Source organism: Pristis pectinata, chromosome 1 (genome assembly GCF_009764475.1).
Source record: "Pristis pectinata isolate sPriPec2 chromosome 1, sPriPec2.1.pri, whole genome shotgun sequence".
NCBI classification, from domain to species: Eukaryota; Metazoa; Chordata; class Chondrichthyes; order Rhinopristiformes; family Pristidae; genus Pristis; species Pristis pectinata.
In genome coordinates, this window is record NC_067405.1 from 146,166,700 (window position 1) to 146,186,166 (window position 19,467).

The following is a 19,467-nucleotide window of genomic DNA, read 5'->3' on the forward strand; positions in this document are numbered from 1 at the left end:
GAAGGGTGGAGAGAGAGCAGTGAAGGTTCACTACAATGAATCCTAGGACAGAGTACTTATCCTATGAGGAGAGATTAAACAGACTAGGTCTGTACTCTTAAGGGTTTAGAAGAGCAGGAGGTGTTCAAAATTCTGAGGTCAGAGCCTCAAAGTAAGGAGCCTGCTGTGGACTGAGAGAAGCAGAAGCTTCTTCACCCAGAGGGTTGTGAATCTGTGGAATTCTCTGTCACAGAGGCTGTGGAGATTCATTCGCTGAGTATATTCAAGACGAGGATTGATAGGTTTTTGTTTAAGATATTAAGGGATTGGTGGGTGTGGGGATACAGCAGGAAAAGAGGGCTGGGATAAAAAGATTGGCCAGGGTCTTAGAAACAGAAAATCTACAGCACAATTCAGGCCCTTCGGCCCACAAAGCTGTGCCGAACATGTCCCTACCTTAGAAATTACTAGGCTTACCCATAGCCCTCTATTTTCCTGAGCTCCATGTACCTATCCAAAAGTCTCTTAAAAGACCCTATCGTATCCGCCTCCACCACCGTTGCCGGCAGCCCGTTCCACACACTCACCACCCTCTGAGTAAAAAACTTGACATCTCCTCTGTACCTACTCCCCAGCACCTTAAACTTGTGTCCTCTTGTGGCAACCATTTCAGCCCTGGGAAAAAAGCCTCTGACTATCCACCCGATCAATGCCTCCCATCATCTTATATACCTCTATCAGGTCCCCCCTCATCCTCCGTCGCTCCAAGGAGAAAAGGCCAAGTTCCCTCAACCTGCTTTCATAAGACATGCTCCCCAATCCAGGCAGCATCCTTGTAAATCTCCTCTGCACCTTCTCTATGGCTTCCACATCCTTTCTGTAGTGAGGCGACCAGAACTGAGCACAGTGGTCCACTTGGGGTCTGACCAGGGTCCTATATAGCTGCAACATTACTATCATTGCAATACTAAATTCAGTTCCCCGATTGATGAAGGACAATAGATCATATGCATTCTTAACCACAGAGTCAACCTGTGCAGCCTGTTTGAGCGTCCTATGGACTCGGACCCCAAGATCCCTCTGATCCTCCACACTGATTACATCATCTTATTGAATGATGTAATGCATACAATGGGCTGAATGGCGTACTCCTGCTTCTATTTCCTTACGTTCTTCTGAGAATGGTCGGCAGGAGCTGGGAACAGTATAGAAAGGCGGGAGCAGTCAGGAAGGACCCTTGTGCTTGGGGCGGGCTGGCTGATGATTCAGAGTAAGCGCCTTGGAGAAAGCAAGTACATCAGAACCTCTGCAACCCATTCCTCCATCTTGGGAGATCTGCATCATGTTGTCTTTCACTTCCCATTCTGTCGTGAGAACTTGGTTTCTGAACTCATTTGTCGGTTTTTCATAAACTTGCAAGGATTTGCTAGTTCCTCTGGGTCAAAAAGTGAGATTTGATGCAGGACAGTTAATCAATAAACTCACCATGGAAAACAAATAAAGACCCCATGTTACAAAGGTGCCATCACCACTTCAGCAGGTTGTAATATATGGCCGTATTAGTCCAAGGATCTTACCTTGTGCAAACTTGTTGATCAAGAATGTTGTATCCTTCTGTCCTGTAGCCCTTATCTCTCCAGTCTTTGTATGTGTCTCTCTTTTTTCACTTTCTGACTCTCACTCTCTCTCTTCCTCTCAATCTTTTTGCCTCCTCTTTTTTTCATCTCTCTTTCTCTCTCCCACCTTCTTTCCCCCTCCCCCTCTCTCTCCCTCACTCACTGCTTTCCACCCCCCCTTTCTCCCTCACACACATTCTCTCCCTCTCTCTCCCCCTTCGTCTATCGCTCTCCAGCCGTCACCCCTCCCTAGAATTAGATGTCGAAGCCTGATTTACAACCATCTCTTTGACCCCGACCTGGACTAAAATGAGGCAGGAAGTGGTGAGATATTTTTTCTAAATGGATTTGTCTAATATATTTCTCACAATGCTGTGGGTTTTCATTTCTGCATTCGATAAACTACAAGTTAATTGTTTAATGACTGTAAAAAGTTTTGGACAGTTCTTCAGACGTAGAAGGAACTAACCCTCAGATATTCACATTTCTTCTAATTTTGAAAGTATCATAATTTGCTGTTAAATTCAACAAGGATTGTTCATTTCTTTCTGAGAACAAAAAATTAATGCATCTTGCTGATTTTCTGTGTGGAGTTTAACTCTGTGCATAACTGTTCTACAGATCACGGGTCTTGTGGTCTGTGGGGTGCCTAAAAATAACAAGTACTATTTTTAATAATACTAATACTAAAACGAATAGTAATGAAAGATGGCTTCATGTGCAACCTCCTGGACCACCTCATGAAGATTTGAGACTTTGAGTTGATTACACTGTTAATGGAATACAATCATAACATTAACTGGGGAAGAAGATTTGGCATTTTGTTGGTATTGGTATTGGTTTATTATTGTCACTTGTACCGAGGTACAGTGAAAAACTTGTCTTGAATACCGATCGTACAGATCAATTCATTACACAGTGCAGTTATATTGAGTTAGTACAGCGTGCATTGAGGTTGCTTCCAGAAGGAGATTTTGCTTACCTCCTGTAAGATTTCGGTCATTTGTGACCCACTCATGTTTAACCAATTATGGTGACCCTCAGCTGAGGTGTACGAGGGAAGCTCTCGGCTGAGAAAGCATCACAGTAAGCCTTTGGCGGTACATCAAGGTAGCCACAGTTGGATTATTTTGTTCCTATGGTAACACAAAGGGTTATGGACTGAATATGAAAGATTGGACAATTTGGACAAATGACTTTAAATATGTAGAACAGTACAGGAACAGGCCCTTCAGCCCACAATGTCTGCTCTGAACACGAGCCTGAATTAAACTAGTTCTCTTTTGCATGCACATGATCCTGCACGTGGGCAGGCACGTTAGTGTAGCGGTTAGCGTAACGCTGTTACAGCACCAGAGACCCGGGTTCAATTCCCGGGTCTCTGGCACAGTAAGGAGTTTGTACGTTCTCCACGTGTCTGCGTGGGTTTCCTCCGGGTGCTCCGGTTTCCTCCCACATTCCAAAGACGTACGGGTTAGGAAGTTGTGGGCGTGCTATGTTGGCGCTGGAAGCGTGGCGACACTTGTGGGCTGCCCCCAGAACACTCTACGCAAAAGATGCATTTCACTGTGTGTTTCGATGTACGTGTGACTAATGAAGGTATCTTATCTTAACTGATCCACATCCCTCCATATTCATGTGTCTAACAGCCTCTTAAACACCACTATCGTATCTGCTTCCATTACCATCCCTGCCAGAGCATTGCAGGCACCCACCGCTCTCTGTGTAAAAAACTTGTCCCCCTCTCACCTTGAAACTATGCCCTCTAGTGTCTAGACCTTTCTACCCTGGAGAAAAGATTCTGACTGTCTACCCTATCTCTGCCTCTCATAATTTTATAAACCTCAACCTCCACCGCTCCAGAGAAAACAACCCAAGTCTGTCCAACCTCTCCTTATAGCTCATGCCCTCTAATCCAGGCAGCATCCTGGTAAACCTCTTCTGCACCCTCTCCAAAGCCTCCACATCCTTCCTGTAATGGGGCGACCAGAACTGCACACAACACTCCAAGTGCAGCCTAACCAAAGTTTTATACAGCTGCAACATGACTTCCTGACACTTATATTCAATGCCCCGACCAATGAAGGCAAGCATGCCGTACACCTCCTTTACCACCTTATCCACTTGTGTTGCCACTTTCAGGGAGCTCTGGACTTGCACTCCAAGATCCCTCTATACATCAATGCTCCCAAGGGTCCTGCCATTAACTGTATAGAGGTTCAAGTTCCTAGGAGTAAACATCACCAATAACCTGTCCTGGTCCAATCACAGACACCATAGCCAAGGAAGCTCACCAGTGCCTCTACATCCTCAGGAGGCTAAAGAAAATTGGCATGTCCCCTTTGACACTCACCAATTTTTATTGATGCTCCAGACAAAGCATCCTATCTGGATGCATCACGGTTTGGTACAGCAACTGCTCTGCCCAGGACCGCAGGAAACTGCAGAGAGTTGTGGACACAGCTCAGCACATCACAGAAACCAGCCTCCCCTTCATGGACACAGAGGATCTTGAGTGTCTGGAATACTCTACACTGGAGGGATGTGGGGGTTACATTACTGGAGGTATTTAAAGCCAGAGGATATTTTCCAAAGATTGGGGAATTGACAACTGTGGACCAGGTACTGGAGAGGAGTGGAGGCCTGTGGTAGATTCACCATGTATTCTGATAGTACTGCCTGGCAGAGCAGGCTTGAGGGGCTGGATGGACTACTCTTGCTCCTATTGTGTGTTCTTGTCTAAAGACATGAAAGGATCTCAGCATGTAATTCGAGGACAAAGGGACTTGGCAACCAACGCTGGAGAAAATAAATCCATCAGATTTCTGAACAGTCCATGAACACCACCTCGTTATTCCTCTTTTGCACTAGTGTAGGGGCAGGCACCGTCGTGTGGTGGTTAGCAGAACGCTATTACAGCACTGGCGACCCAGGTTCAATTCTGGCCGCTGTCTGTAAAGAGTCTGTACGTTCTCCCCATGTCCTCCGGGTGCCCTGGTTTCCTCCCACATTCCAAAGATGTACGGGTTAGGAAGTTGTGGGCGTGCTATGTTGGCACCGGAAACGTGGCGACACTTGCGGGCTGACCCCAGAACACTCTACGCAAAAGATGCATTTCGCTGTGTGTTTCAATGTACATTCAATGATGAATAAGGATATCTTCTCTTATCTTACCTTAACTTTATATACTTCAATCACGTCTGACTTCCTCCCACTTCCCAAAGGTGTGCAGGTTGATTAATTGGCTGCTGTAAATAACCCCTGGTGTGTACGTGAGGGGTAGGATGTGGGGGGAATTGATGGAAATGTGGGGAGAATAAAAAAACAGGATTAGTATGAATGGGTGGTCAGCATGGACTCGGTGGGTCAAAGGGTTTGCTTTCGTGCTGTATGACTCTATGGGGCAGAGATAGGGTAGACAGTCAGAGTCCTTTCCCCAGGGTGGAAACGTCAAATACTAGAGGACATGCATTTAAGGTGAGAGGGAGGTTGTTTAAAAGAGACGTGCGGGGCAAGTTGCTTTCTTTACACAGCAGTGGGTGCCTGGAATGGGTTGTGGAAGCAATATTTAAGAGGCATTCCGACAAACACATGCACTGGGGATGGAGGGATGTGGACCATATGCAAGCAGATGGGATTAGTTGGATTGACATTGTGTTCGGCACAGACATTGTGGGCTGAAGGGCTTGTTCCTGTGCTGTATTGTTCTATGTTCTAAGTTCTAAAAAAGTCCTCAGCTCTGAAAGCTCTAAGCTTTGAAAGCCCTAAGTTCTGAAAGTTCTGCAAGCTCCAAGAAAGTTCTACAAGGTCTAAATAAGTTCTGCAAGCTTTAAGTAAGTTCTGCAAGCTCCAAGAAAGTCCTGCAAGCTCCAAGTAAGTTCTGCAATCTCCAAGTAAGTTCTGCAAGCTCCAAGTAAGTTCTGCAAGCTCTAAGTAAGTTCTACAAGGTCTAAATAAGTTCTGCAAGCTCTAAGTAAGTTCTGCAAGCTCCAAGTAAGTTCTGTAAGCTCCAGGTTCTACAAAGGATCCATCTCGAAGGCCTGTCTCTTACTTCTCACCCTTCGTGCGTATGCCTGAACACTCTCTGTCCACGCCTGCCCATCATTAACGGAATTACCACATCATACTAGTGAGCCAATCACAAATGAACGGGTAACCCAGGCACTTCCTCCTTCAGCAGATCATGTGGCCGTGTCTCTTCCCCATCTCTGGCCTTCCTAACATGGTCTTGGCACGACCTGATGAGAGAACTATCCCATAAGATATCAGACCAGAATTAGGCCACTCGGCCCATTGAGTCTGCACCATTCAATCATGGCTGATTTTTTCTCAACCCCATTCTCCTGCCTTCTCCCCGTAACCCTTACCCCCCTTACCAATCAAGAACCTATCAATCTCTGCCTTAAATACACCCAATGACTTGGCCTCCACAGCCCTCTGTGGTATCGAATTCCACAGATTCACCACCCTCTGGCTGAAGAAATTCCTCCTCATCTCAGTTCTAAAGGAACTTGAGTCTGTGCCCTCAGATCCTGGACTCTCCCACTGATGGAAACATCCCCTCCATGTCCACTCTATCCACGCCTTTCAGAATCCGGTACGGTTTCAATGAGATTCCTCCTGAACTCCATCAAGTACGGGCCCAGAGACATCAAACGCTCCTCGTACATTAACCCTTTCATCCACGGGATCATTGGTGTAAACCTCCTCTGGACCCTCTCCATCCTTCCTTAGATACGGGGCCCAAAACTGCTCACAATACTCCAAATGCGGTCTGACCAACGTCTTTATAAAGCCTCATCTTGTAAGGCCTCTTTGATGTCACCGACTGTATTGACTCAGCTACTTTACCTGCTTCAGAGTATTGGAACCAAGGTCTCCCTGCCCCCCATTATGCCTTCCACCCAGCCTGGTGTGTTCCCCTTATCCCAGAGGAATATGGCCTGGCCCTTCCCTCGCCCTCAGGGACACAGATTTCCTTTCAAGCTTTCCTGGAAACCACTGTAGAACAGACATAAGTTTGTTATTCGATGAAGACCATTGCTTCCCATGGTCATCACTGAGAGATCTCACTCCTCACAGATCCACTGAGGACCACACACCACAAGAGCATCAACACATCTGTCACAGACTGCATATTGTTATTGTAATATCAATGGTAAGCACCAATACTAATAAATCTGTCCCTTTCTCTAGGGAGCTGCAGAGAGAAGTGGACTCAGTCCAATACAACACGGGCACCTCCCTCCCCACCATCGGGAGTATCTACAGGAGGCGCTGCCTCAAGAAGGCAACATCCATCATCAAAGATCCCCACCATCCGGGCCGTGCCATCTTCTCACAGCTCCCATCGGGCAGGAGGTACAGAAGCCTGAAGTCCCACACCACCAGGTTCAGGAACAGCTACTTCCCTTCAACCATTCGGTTCTTGAACCAACCGGCAAAACCCTAATCACTACAGTTTAGCAACACAATGACCACTTTGATCACTTTGCACTAAAACAGACTTCTTTTGTTCTAATTGCATTCTCTTGTAAAAATTGTGTTTAATTTAGGTTTTTCTTATGAATGCTGCTTATCTGATGCCCTGTGCCTGTGATGCTGCTGCAGGTAAGTTTTTCATCGCACCCGCGCACACATGGACTTGTGCTCACGACAATAAATTCAATTTGGATTCGAAGTACCTGCAAACTCTGGGGGAATCCTGACAGTGCTGGGGTTCAGGGAAAGAAATAAGATTAGTTATCTTGCAAGATCAGTAAAAACTGTCAGATTTTCTGTTCAGAGGCTTGAGTGATAAAGGGAAAGATTTAGAGATTAAGATAGAGAAAGAAAGATAAAGAGATAGAGAGAGATGGAGAGTGAGGTAGAGCGAGATAGCGACAGATAGAGAGATTAACGAGACTGCAGAGAGATAGAGCTGATTGCTTGGTAGATAGAGGGAGAGGGGGAAATGTGTTCTTCTGACATAGCAGTTGGTGGTGTGGCTGTTGTGATGAGTCATTCCTTTGAGGAGAAGTGCAGGTTTTTCTACAAAACTCCCGAGCAAGGAAGAGGATTTACGTCAGCTGAGTGGAAATCCTGAGAGGCAAATGTTTGGTTTTAAATTCCGCCAAATAGGAGAGGTGGGTGTGAGTAATGTAAAGGTGAAACTAGGAACAACAACGCACAGGCACGCAGGTCCTGAAATTTAAATGACTCGATCTGAGCCGACTCAGGTCTTTCTCAGGTACGCTGGAGCCAGACTCCAGCACCATTGGAGTTCTCCCACACGGACAGAGATCTGGGGTGCATCCCTGCAGAGTCAGTGGCTCTGCATGCTGCAATGGTGCAGCAGTGCATTAGATGCAGCACCCAGAGGAGACAAGGCGATGCCAATGTTGTCTGCAGTGGTTATAATGTTCCACAGCGGAACACATGAGTTAGAAGCAGGAAACTGCAAACCCTGTTACAGAGTCAGAGTCGTACACCACGGAAACAGGCCCTTCGGCCCAACTGGTCCTTGCCGACCAAGGTGCCCATCCAAGCTAGTCTCATTTGCTGGCGTCTGGTTCATAACCTTCTAAACCTTTCCAATCCGTGTACCTGTCCAACTGTCTTTTAAAAGTTGTTAATGTACCTGCCTCAACCACTTCCTCTGGCAGCTCGTTCCACACAGATACCACCCTTCGTGTAAAAAAGTTGCCCTTCATGTTCCTCTTAAATCTTTCCCCTCTCACCTTAAACCAATGCCCTCTAGTTCTTGATTCCCCAACCCTGGGAAAAAGGCTGTGCGCATTCTCCCTATCTATGCCCCTCATGATTTTATACACCTCTATAAGATCACCTCTCACTCTCCCACGCTCTAAGGAATAAAGTCCCAGCCTGCCCAACCTCTCCCTTTAACTCAGGCCCTCAAGTCCTGGCAGCATCCTTGTAAATCTTTTCTGCACTCGTTCCAGTTTAATAACATCTTTCCTATAGCACAGTGACCAAAACTGAACACAATACTCAAGTGTGGCCTCACAAGCGTCTTGTACAACCTTCTTGTACAATATAACCTCCCAACTCCTATACTCAGTGCCCTGACTGATAAAGGCCAGTGTGTCAAAAGCCTTCTTCACCACCCTGTCTACCTGTGACACCACTTTCAGGGAACCATGTACTTGTACTCCAAGGTCCCTCTGTTCTACAACACCCCCCAGTGCACTACCGTTCACTGTAAAATTCCTACCATGATTTGACTTTACAAAATGTAACACATTGCACTTATCTGAATTAAACTCCATCTACCGTTCCTCGGCCCACTTACCCAGCTGATCAAGACCCCCCTGTAAATTTTGATAACCTTCTTCATTGCCCACTATACCACTTGTTTTAGTTTCATCTGCAAAATTACTAACCATGCCTTGTACATTCTTATCCAAATCATTGATATAGTTGACAAGCAACAATGTCCCAGCACCGAGCCCTGGGGAACACCACTGGTCACGGGCCTCCAGTCCGAGAAACAACCTTCCACCATCCCCCTCTGCTTCCTACCATCAAGCCAATCGTGTATCCAGTTAGCCAACTCTCCCTGGATCCCATGCGACCTAACCTTCCAGAGCAGCCTACCTTGTGGAGCCTTATCAAAGACCTTACTGAAGTCCATATATACCACATCCATCGCCCTGCCCTCATCAACCTTCTTAATCACATTATCAAAAAACTCAATCATTCATAAGACATGATCTCCCATACACAAAGCCATGCTGATTACCCTAATCAACCCATCTTTCCAGATATATGTATACCTTATCCCTCAGAATCCTCTCCAGTAACTTACCCACCACAGATGTTCCAAGTTCTGACTGTAAACTCAACTCCATGGTAATCTTTCACCCCCTCATTTACCAAGAATCTATCCACCTCTGCTTCAAAATTATCCAAAGACTCTGCTTCCACCAACCATTGAGGAAGAGAGTTCCAAATCTCGCCACCCACCAACAGAACACAAATCACCGCTGCAAGTCATTATTTTTAAATGAGGGAGCCCTTGTCCTCCAACTCAGACTGATAATGCTGAGGCTTTATAAGACGTTGGTCAGACCTCATTTGAAGTATTGTGAGCAGTTTTGGGCCCCGTATCTAAGGAATGATGTGCTGGTGTTGGAGAGGGTCCAGAGGAGGTTTACAAGAATGATCCCGGGAATGAAAGGGTTAACGTATGAGGAGTGTTTGATGGCTCTGGGCCTGTACTCACTGGAGTTTAGAAGGATGAGGGGGGATCTCATTGAAACCTACCAGATATTGAAAGGCCTGGATAGAGCAGCCATCGAGAGGATGTTTCTAGTAGCGGGACAGTCCAGGACCAGAAGGCACAGCAGAATAGAAGGACGTCCCTTTAGAACAGAGATGGTATTGGTATTGGTATTGGTTTACTATTGTTATTTGTACCGAGGTACAGTGAAAAACTTGTCTTGCAAACCGATCATACAGGTCAATTCATTACACAGTGCAGTTACATTGGGTTAGTACAGAGTGCATTGATGTGGTACAGGTAAAAACAATAACAGTACAGAGTAAAGTGTCACAGCTACAGAGGAAGTGCATTGCAATAAGGTGCAAGGTCACAACAAGGTAGATCATGAGGTCAGAGTCCATCTCATTGTTTAAGGGAGCCATTCAATGGTCTTATCACAGTAGGGTAGAAGCTGTCCTTAAGTCTGGTGGTACGTGCCCTCAGGCTCCTGTATCTTCTGCCTAATGGGATAGGGGAGAAGAGAGAATGTCCGGGGTGGGTGGGGTCTTTGATTATGCTGGCTGCTTCACCAAGGCAGCGAGAGGTAAAGACAGAGGAGGATGAGGAGGAATTTCTTTAGCCACAGGGCAGTGAATCTGTGGAATACATTGCCACAGACGGCTGTGGAGGCCAAGTCATTGGGTATATTTAAAGCAGAGGTTGATGGGTTCTTGGTTAGTAAGGGTGTCAAAGGTTATGGGGAGAAGGCAGGAGAATGGGGTTGAGAGGGAAAAATAAATCTGCTGTGATCGAATGGCGGAGCAGACTCGATGGGCCGAATGGCCTAATTCTGCTCCTATGTCTTATGTAGAGCCATAACCCGAAGCATCAACAATGCCTTTCCCCCCACAGATGCTGCTCAACCCGCTCAGTTCCTCCAGCAGATGGTCTGTTGCTCCAAATTCCAGCGTCTCTTGTGTCTCCAGCCCTAGTTCTAGATTTTCCCACAAGGGAAAACATCCTGCCCACATCCACCCTGTCAAAACCATAAGGGGCTTGTTGGGCCACTTCAGGATGCAGTTAATAATCAGCCACAATTAGTTGGCGGTAAAGTATTGGTTTAGTTGTCCAGCCCCTCCCCATGAAGCCCTTCACCAACCAGCTTGGGTGGGCGCTCAGAAGCACATCTGTGATGCTATCAAAGAGATAGAGGAGATCCAATCACCTTCTTCCTCTGCTGACTCAGGCAAGAGGGGTACTAATCACTGCCCTGCTCTGTCAGATCAGGAAAGGGATAAGCGCCAATCACTGTTGTCCACCATTGGCTCAGGGGAGAGGTAGACCAATCACAATCCTCTGTAGGTTCAGGGGAGAGATGGACCAATCACCATCCTCCTCTGTTGGTTCGGGGGAGAGTTGGACCAGTCACCATCTGCCTCTGTTGGTTCAGGGGAGAGGTGGACCAATCACCATCTGCCTCTGTTGGTTCGGGGGAGAGTTGGACCAATCACCATCTGCCTCTGTTGGTTCGGGGGAGAGTTGGACCAATCACCATCTGCCTCTGTTGGTTCAGGGGAGAGTTGGACCAATCACCATCTGCCTCTGTTGGTTCAGGGGAGAGGTGGACCAATCACCATCTGCCTCTGTTGGTTCAGTGGAGAGGTGGACCAATCACCATCCTCCTCTGTTGGTTCGGGGGAGAGTTGGACCAATCACCATCTGCCTCTGTTGGTTCAGGGGAGAGGTGGACCAATCACCATCTGCCTCTGTTGGTTCAGGGGAGAGGTGGACCAATCACCATCCTCCTCTGTTGGTTCAGGGGAGAGGTGGACCAATCACCAATGTGTCCGTCTAAATGCCTCTTAAATGTTGCTATCATATCTGCTTCCACCACCTCCCCTGGCAGCCCGTTCCAGACACCTACTAGTCTCTGTTTAAAATAAACTTTCCTCGTAAATCTTTAAATTTTCCCCGTCCCACTTTATACATATGCCCTATAGTATTTGACATTTCCACCCTGGGGAGAACGATTCTGTCTACCCCATCGATGTCTTTCATCATTTCATGAACTTCTATCAGGTCTCCCCTCAGCCTCCACTGCTCCAGAGAAAACAACCCAAGTTTGTCCAACCTCTCCTTATAGCTCATGCCCTCTAATCCAGGTAGCATCCTGGTGAACCTCTTCTGCACCCTCTCCAAAGCCTCCATGTCCTTCCTGTAATGGGGTGACCAGAACTGCACACAGTACTCCAAGTGTGGGTCAGCCAAACTTTTATACAGCTGAAGCAAGACTTGCCAATTTTTATATTCAACATCCTGATCAATGAAGGCAAGCATGCCGTACGCCTTCTATACCACACTATCTACCTGTGTCACCACTTTCAGGGAGCGATGGACTTGCACCCCAAGACCCCTCTGTACATCAATGCTCCTAAGGGTCCTGTTAGTAACTGTACACTTTCGTCTTGCACTTGACCTCCCAAAGTGCAGCACCTCACACTTGTCCATGATCATATTAAGATATAGATATCTTTTTATCAGTCACACGTACATCGAAACACACAGTGAGATGCATCTTTTGTGTAGAGTGTTCTGGGGGCAGCCCGCGAGTGTCGCCACGCTTCTGGCACCAACATAATATGCCCACCATTTCCTAACCCATACGTCTTTGGAACATGGGAGGAAACCAGAGCACCCGGAGGAAACCCACACAGACACGGGGAGAACGTACAAACTCCTTACAGACAGCGGTGGGAATTGAACCCAGGTCGCTGGCACTGTAATAGCATTACGCTAACCGCTACACCACCGTGCCAATACATACGTAAGTGTTGGAAGATGGGATTAAGTGGGTGCCCACTGGACGCGTTGGGTCAAATGGACTGTTCCATGTTGTACGACTCTATGACTCTGTGGCTCTGGGATAAGCAGTTGGTAAATTGGTTTACTATTGTCACATGTACTGAGGGCAGGCTTGAGGCGCTAAATGACCTACTCCAGCTCCTATTTTCTTCTGCCCAACCTGTTGAAGATCCGCAGCAGTTTCTGTTTTTATTTAGTTCTTACAGGTGTTGACTGGGGCTGACAATTCCTCTGTAAGGAAGCAGAGGTCACAGACTCGGAATAAGGGGCCAACCATTCAGGACACAGATGACGAGCTATTCCTTCTCCCTCAGAGTGGGTTCTTCAACACCAAAGGAATCGAGGGATTTGGGGTGAGTGCAGTAAAGTGGCACTGAGGCAAAAGATCAGAATGATCTTATTGAATGGAAGAGCAGGTTTGAGGAACACATGACCTATTTTTCCTTTTAGTTCTTATAATGGTTTACACCACAAAACCACAGGATATCGGAGCAGAATTAGGCCATTCAGACCATCGAGTCCGCTCTGTTATTTAACCATGGCTGATTTTAGTTTCAACCCCATTCTCCTGCCTTCTCCCCGTAACCCCTAACCCCCTGACCAATCAAGAACCTATCAATCTCTGCCTTAAATACACCCAATGACTTGGCCTCCACAGCCCTCTGTGGCAATGAATTCCACAGATTCACTGCCCTCTGGCTGGAGAAATTCCTCCTCATCTCAGTTCTAAAGGGACGTCCCTTCATTCTGAGGCTGTGCCCTCAGATCCGAGACTCTCCCACTGATGGAAACATCCTCTCCACGTCCACTCTATCCAGGCCTTTCAGTATCTGGTAGGTTTCCCCCTTCGTTCTTCTAAACTCCATCGAGTACAGGCCCGGAGACATCAAATGCTCCTCATATGTTAACCCTTTCATTCCTGGGATCATTCTTGTGAAACTCCTCTGGACCCTCTCCAGGGCCAGCACATCCTTCCTTAGCTATGGGGCCCAAAATTGCTCACAGCATTCCAAATGTGGTCTGACCAACGCCTTATAAAGCCTCAGCATTACATCCTTGCTTTTATATTCTCGTCCTCTCGAAATGAATGCTAACATTGCATTTGCCTTCCTTACTACCGACTCAACCTGCAAGTTAACCTTCAGGGAATCCTGCACCAGGACTCCCAAATCCCTTTGAACCTCCGATTTCTGAATTCTCTCCCCGTTTAGAAAATCATCTACACCTTTATTCTTGTTTGGTGAGCAAGGGGGGAGAGAGAGCTCAACCCTTGGCCACTGTTATCTCTGGCCAAGTTTTACTCAGCTCCTGAATTTGTTCGCAGTGGGTGAGACCATCTTGAAAGGGCTGGGGCGGGGTTTGCGACTGATCTAACACTGCTCGGGAGCATGTTTGGGCTGATATCCCGACACCACCCACTGGATCAGATGTGCCCATGGCTTTAATTCAACCCACAGTCAGGTTCCTTTGTGCCTTTGACTGCCTCAACAGGTGCCCTGTAGGACCCCAAGGATGAACACTTCCTTGTCAAAGAACTTTCCTACAGATGGAGGAATTTCCCATACTCTCACTTCAGATCATTTTTGGTTCATAATGATTAAATACTGCTGTTCAGAAATACATGACGTGGAACACAGAACAGTACAGCACAGAAACAGGCCCTTCAGCCCACAATGTCTGTGCCAAACATGATGCCAAGTTAAATTAATTCCTTCTGCCAACACATGATCCGTATCCCTCCATTCCCTGCATATTCTGTGTTTATCTAATAGCCTTTTGAACGCCACTATCGTATCTGCCTCCACCACCGCCCCTGGCAGCCTGCTCCAAGCACCCGCCACTAGTTCCAAGCACCCGCCACTAGTTTATTGTCATAAGCAGACACACCCAGGGTATAAATGCCATGAGAGTTAGCTTTTTGCAGTAGCAGCTCAGTACACTACAGACATGACAAATGTAAGTTACATAAACTTAAATTAACGTCAATTATACTTACATAACAAAATAAAGAACAACATTGATGCAAGTTGAGCGAGAGGAAAATGAAATATAGTCCGAGGTAGTATTAGGGTTTTTCAGGTCAGTTCAAGAACCTGAGGACGGTCTACCCTATCTATGCCTCTCATAATTTTATAAATTTCTATCAGTCTCTGATGCTCCAGAGAAAACAGCTCAAGTTTACCCAACGTCTCCCTATAGCTCATGCCCTCTAATCCGGGCAGCATCCTGGTGAACCTCTTCTGCACCCTCTCCAAAGCCCCCACAACCTTCCTGTAATGGGGCGACCAGAACTGCACACAGTGCTCCACAAGATCACAAGATCACAAGACAAGGGAGCAGAAGCAGGCCATTCGGCCCATCGAGTCTGCTCCAAGGAAAGGGAAATAGAAATGAGAAATGGGGAATGGGGGAAGAAAAAAAAACTATTCTAATCCCAATTTCCGGCCTTATCCCCATATCCCTTGATAGCCTGACTATTTAGATATCTATCTATCTCCTCCTTGAATGCCCCCACTGATCTGGCCTCCACTGCTGTAAGTGGCAAGGAGTTCCACAAATTCACCACCCAAGTGCAACCTGACAAAAGTTTTATACAGCTGTAGGGTCCTCCTCAACCACCTCCTCCCAGTGGTTGAAGACCCACTCCCTGAAACACATTGTGGATTCTGTCCAATAAAGGCACAGTGGACATGTTCTTCACCGCGAGTAACTCAAAATCAAAATCAGGTTTATTATCACTGACGTATGTTGTGAAATTTGTTGTTTTGCAGCAGCAGTGCAGTGTAAGACGTAAAATGTATTATAAGTTACAAAAATAAATAAATAGTGCTAAAAAAAAAGGAATAACGAGTAGTGTTCGTGGGCTCATTGACCATTCAGAAATCTGATGGTGGAGGGGAAGAAGCTGTTCCTGAATCGTTGAGTGTGGGTCTTCAGGCTCCTGTACCTCCTCCCCGATGATAGTAAAGAGAAGAGGGCATGTCCCGGGTGGTGAGGGTCCTTAATGATGGACGCCGCCTTCTTGAGGCACCGCCTCTTGAAGATGTCCTCGATGGTGGGGAGGGTTGTGCCCGTGATGGAGCTGGCTGAGTCTACAACCCTCTGCAGCCTCTTGCGATCCTGCGCATTGGAGCCTCCATACCAGGCGGTGATGCAACCAGTCAGAATGCTCTCCACCATACGTCTGTAGAAATTTGCAAGAGCCTTTGGTGACGGACCAGATCTCCTCAAACTCCTAATGAAGTAGAGCTGCTGGCGTGCCTTCTTCGTGATCAATGCGTTGGTCAATATATCCAAGGAAAGTACAGGAAGCAGCACCAACCTTCTTCAACTTCACTAATGAATCAGTCAGGAACACCCTCCGCAAATTCCTCAGCCCAGAGAAATTCCCCTCCATGTTGTGTTTACTCCATGAAGGTATGAGGGGCCGATCACAGAGCAGAGCCATCGCAAGCGTTCCCCACCCTGCCACCACCAGAGGGAAGTGCAGCACCACTACGGCCAATCGCAATCCCGAAGCCAACCAGCAATGCCGCCATCTCCTGGCCCCTGGAGTAAGTGCAGGCTCTGCCATCCACCCAACACAGGACCATGGACATAGGAGCAGAATTAGGCCATTCGGCCCATCGAGTCTGCTCTGCCATTCAATGATGGTTAATTTTTCCTTCAACCCCATTCTCCCTGTAACCCACAACCCCCTTACCAATCAAGGATCTATCAATCTCTGTCAAGGCTTTAGAGAGGGTGCAGAGGAGGTTTACTAGGATGCTGCCTGGATTAGAGGGCACCTGCTATCAGGAGAGGCTGGACAAACTTGGGCTCTTTTCTCTGGAGCGGCAGAGGCTGAGGGGTGATCTGCTGGAGGTATATTAAATTATGAGGGGCATAGATAGGGTGGACAAGCAATATCTTTTTCCCATTATTGAGCGATCCAATACCAGAGGGCATGCATATAAGGTGAGAGGGGGTAGGTTCAGAACAGACGTGAGGGGTAAGTTTTTTACTGAGAGAGTGGTGGACGCCTGGAATGAGTTGCCTGATAGGGTGCTAAATTCATGGGGGGCTTTTAAGAGGGGCTTGGTGGGCACATGAATGAAAGGAAAATAGAGGGATATGGGCATTCTGTAGGTAGGAGGGATTAGCTATGTGAGCACAACATTGTGGGCCGAAGGGCCTGTTCTGTGCTGTACTGTCATATGTTCTATGTTAAATACACCCAATGACTTGGCCTCCACAGCCCTCTGTGGCAACGACTTCCACAGATTCCTCCTCATCTCAGTTCTAAACAGACGTCCCTTTACTCTGAGGTTGTGCCCTCGGATCCTGGACTGTTCTACTGATGGAAACATCCTCTCCACCTCCACTCTATCCAAGCCCAGTACTCTACGACCCAGGGAGACACAAGACTCTGCACATGCTGGAATCTGGAGCCACAGACAATCGGCCGGAGGAACTCAGTGGGTCTAGACCCTCCACCAGTCCTGATCCAGGGTTTTGGCCTGAAACGTCGACAGTTCCTTTCCCCCCACAGATGCTGCTCGACCCGCTGAGTTCGTCCAGCAGATTGTTTGCTGCTCTATAACCCAACCCATATCCAAGCCACCACACTCCTTCATTCCACAGCTCAACATAACACTCACCCAACACTTTCCACACATATCCCTCCACTCAACACATCCAACACCCTACCCAATTCCCCAAAATATCCCAAACCCAACACAGCCCATGCACCCACCACACTCCCCAACTTATCCCACACCCAGCGAATCCCACACTCCATATCCCAACAAACACAGCACCATTAAAGCTGCTCCCTTACATCTCCACGAACCCTGGTTCGATCCTGACCTCCAACGCTGTCTGTGTGGAGTTTGCATGTTCTCCCTGTGACCCTGTGGGTTTCCCCCGGGTGCTCCGGTTTCCTCCCACATCCCAGAGACGTGCGGGTCAGTGGGTTAATTGGCCACTGTAAATTATTCCTAGTGTGTAGGTGAGGGGTAGAATCAGGGAGCATGTGAGAGGCGAGAGATAAGGGAAATAAGTTGGGGAATGGGACTGAGGGAAATGGTCTGAGAGCTGGCATAAACTTGATGGGCTGAATGGCCTCCCTCTACGTCATAAGGAAATATATGAACTGTACAAGTCCAACTCACAAACCATTCCCTAACATACCCCAACGCACCTCACTCCCCCACCCTCGCCAACCCACACCAACACTTACCCAGTCAAGAAGAAATGAAATTTTCAGATTGTTGTTTAAAAACCCATCTGATTGACTAATGCCCTCAAGAGAGGGAACCTGCCCTCCTTAATGTCTGCCCTATAAGTGACTCCAGTCCCACCAATGTGGTTGACACTTAACTGCCCTCAGTGTGTGGGGCAATTTCAAATACCCGTGGACCTAGAACGGGTCTTGAACCCATGACCTTCTGGCACAGAATAGTGCCTTGGGAGTATTTGTGCTCAGCCAAGAGAACAGGCAGGGCTTCATTCCAGAGACATCATCTCTCCAAAGACGTACAGGTTAGGAAGCTGAGGGCATGTTATATTTGCGCCGGAAGCGTGGCAACACTTGCGGGCTGCCCCCAGAACACTCTACGCAAAAAATGCATTTCACTGTGTGTTTCGATGTACATGTGACTAATAAATAAATACCTTAAATACCTTAAATCTCTCACACCGAGTGTCTGCTGAAACCAGATCTACAACTTGCCCTGTTGGGTCAGAGGTGTGAGTGAGCCAGTATTCCACCACAGCCCAAAGACATTTGTACTCGTACAGCACCGTCACCCCAATGAACTACTGAAGCCCAGTCTCCCTTGGTCCACATTCTGCCAGTCCCGATGCAGGGTCTCGACCCAAAACGTCGACCATCCCTCTGCCTCCACAGATGCTGCCTGACCTGCCGAGTTCCTCCAGCAGGTTGTCTTTGGCTTCAGCCCAAGAAGTATGAGGACGTATCTGTGTAACGTTGGTCTTCGTGACGAGAGGGATTCTGGCCTCTTGCTCTAGTACCGGACTCCTTTACATCCACCTTAGAAGCAGGTGTATAGAGTTAGGGGTGAGGGGAAGTGAGATCTCAGACTGCACTATGATAAGAACAACAAAAAATTTGGCCATTGATTTGCGGTGTCATTTTGCCATTTGACCAGCATTTTTTATTCGTGCCTACTTGCACTGAACTGAATGGTTGCCGAGGCATTTTGAGGGATTGAAGTCACATATAGAACAGACTGGGTGAAGATGGCAGATTTATAAAACTTTGGTTAGGTCGCACTTGGAGTATTCTGTGTATATCTGGTCGCCCCATTACAGGAAGGTTGTGGAGGCTTTGGAGAGGGTGCAGAAGAGGTTCACCAGGAAGCTGCCTGCATTAGCGGGTATGAGCTGTAAGGAGAGGTTGGACAAACTTGGGTTGTTTTCTCTGGAGCAGCAGAGGCTGAGGGGAGACCTGATAGAAGTTTATAAAATGATGAGGGACATTGATAGGGTAGACCATCTTTTTCCCCAGGGTGGAAATGTCAAATACTGGAGGGCATATGTATAAGGTGGGAGGGAGAAAGTTTAAAGAAGATTTATGAGGCAAGTTTCTTTTAAACAGAGACTAGTAGGTGTCTGGAACGGGCTACCAGGGGAGGTGGTGGAAGCATATACCATAGCAACATTTAAGAGGCATTTAGATGGACACATTGGTGATTGGTCCACCTCTCCCCTGAACCAACAGAGGACGATGGTGATTGGTCCACCTCTCCCCTGAACCAACAGAGGACGATGGTGATTGGTCCACCTCTCCCCTGAACCAACAGA